Source organism: Procambarus clarkii, unplaced genomic scaffold (assembly GCF_040958095.1).
Source record: "Procambarus clarkii isolate CNS0578487 unplaced genomic scaffold, FALCON_Pclarkii_2.0 HiC_scaffold_957, whole genome shotgun sequence".
Classification (NCBI taxonomy): Eukaryota; Metazoa; Arthropoda; class Malacostraca; order Decapoda; family Cambaridae; genus Procambarus; species Procambarus clarkii.
In genome coordinates this window covers 1-2,500 of record NW_027189989.1, presented here as the reverse complement: position 1 = coordinate 2,500, position 2,500 = coordinate 1, and positions in this window count along the sequence as shown.

Sequence of the window (2,500 nt, the reverse complement as noted above, 5' to 3'; positions counted from 1 at the left end):
TTCCCCAGACTATATCCCGTCAAGCGGACGTACTTGTAGCATGGCAACTCCTAACTCCTGCCTGTCCTTACTTTATGCTTGTACTCGAGCAGAAACACGGCTTTCTCACAACGCTTTCAAAACTGCAGTTGCCTACTCGTCTGTTTCACGTCTCTGTGAAATGACTTTTGCACAAATCCAAAAAATAGAGCAAAATCAGCGATAATAGTGTTTGAGGTGAGCTGCCTGTTGGCTGCAGCCAGAGGAAGGAGGGGAGGGGCAACGGGGTGACGTAGGCGAGTCGAGCAGCCAATGGCGCTCGAGCAAGCGCCTCGAGACGGCGTATATAAGCAAAAATTTTTCGGCGCCGGCCATCACAAACCACAGTTGTTCACCATGGCTCGCACCAAGCAGACTGCTCGCAAGTCCACGGGAGGCAAGGCTCCTCGTAAGCAGCTGGCCACCAAGGCAGCACGCAAATCTGCTCCTGCCACAGGGGGCGTGAAGAAGCCTCACCGTTACAGGCCCGGAACGGTCGCCCTGCGTGAGATCCGTCGTTACCAGAAGAGCACAGAGTTGCTCATCAGGAAACTTCCCTTCCAGCGTCTGGTGCGCGAGATTGCCCAGGACTTCAAGACCGATCTTCGCTTCCAGTCGTCTGCCGTCATGGCTTTACAGGAGGCATCCGAGGCTTACCTGGTCGGTCTCTTCGAGGACACTAACCTCTGTGCCATCCACGCCAAGCGTGTCACCATCATGCCAAAGGACATTCAGCTTGCTCGCCGTATCCGTGGAGAGCGTGCATAAGCTAAAACGACCACCCTAGTATACACCAAACTCGGCCCTTCTCAGGGCCAAAATATCCTTCTAAGGAGATTTCAGACATTCCTAGCATCAGTCATATGAATTAACCTTCATCTATACATATTAAATAAATAAATACAATAATTTAGGTGGCATACATACACTGTACACGTGATATCAATAAATCAAGTCATTTGTAGTACAACCTGTCCTCTTACAAACAAAACGCCGTCGCTTTTCATTCTTATGCACTGCCAAGGATCCTCCCCCCCCCCCCTCCAAAAAAAAAAAAAAAAAAATTGTCATACTGTACTAGAAATAAAAGCAGCTTGTATAAGTGACATACTGTCCTGTCCTGTTTTATTCTGTTTTTGGTCCTCTGGCTTAATCTGTTAAGTTAGGAGATGACATTTTAAATTAACCGTTTTCTTGACATTTTCAAACCTTAAGAGGGTGGCCTGCATAGTAATCCTAATGTGGAACATAACAATGAATCTCTAATCTCTAGAAAAAAGATACCGAGTGTTTATATGTGTGTTAGAGAGAGAGAGAGAGAGAGAGAGAGAGAGAGAGAGAGAGAGAGAGAGAGAGAGAGAGAGAGAGAGAGAGAGAGAGAGAGAGAGAGAGAGAGAGACATGCAGAGACAGAGACAGAGACAGAGACAGACAGACAGACAGACAGAGACTGAGAGAGAGAAACACACACAGACAGTTTCATAAATATTCTCATTTTATAGCTATTTGCTTTCAGTGACAGAGGTTTTTGTTATAATAGTATTGGTGTCTAACACTCACAATCTCTTTAGAAATTAAAGTGTGGCTCCAATGGAGCCGAGTTTGTTGGTTTGAGGCCAAGCCACCACCACAGGGCAGTAAGTAAGCCGTTTACTTGGAGGAGGTGTACTTGGTGACGGCCTTAGTGCCCTCAGAGACGGCGTGCTTGGCCAGTTCTCCGGGCAACAGGAGCCTTACAGCCGTCTGGATCTCCCGACTGGTAATGGTGGAACGCTTGTTGTAGTGGGCCAGGCGAGAAGCCTCGGCGGCGATGCGCTCGAAGATGTCGTTCACGAACGAGTTCATGATCGACATGGCTTTGGAAGAGATACCAGTGTCGGGGTGGACCTGCTTCAGCACTTTGTAGATGTAGATGCTGTAGCTCTCCTTCCTCCTGCGCTTCTTTTTCTTATCGCCCTTGGCAATGGCCTTCTGGGCCTTTCCGGCCTTCTTGGCAGCCTTTCCAGATGCCTTGGGTGGCATGATGATGCTCGTGCTGGCTGGCGTTGCGATACAATAATGAACTTTTGCGCGAGTCGAGCTTTCCTTTTATATCCCGCTCGCGACTCAGCTCAGAGCGGGTCGCGTGGCGGAGCGCGCTGATTGGTCAGTGGCGGACTCCCTTGATCCTGAGCGGGGTATATAACACGAAGCTCGATCTGCGGGCCGGCATAAAACACCACAAACCCACAACAGCAGCAGCAATGTCAGGACGCGGCAAGGGAGGCAAAGTGAAGGGCAAGTCAAAGTCTCGCTCCAGCAGGGCCGGACTTCAGTTCCCCGTGGGCAGAATTCACCGTCTGCTGCGTAAAGGCAACTACGCCGAACGCGTCGGTGCTGGCGCTCCTGTCTACCTGGCAGCCGTCATGGAATACCTCGCTGCCGAAGTTCTGGAGCTCGCCGGTAACGCCGCACGTGACAACAAGAAGACCCGTATCATCCCA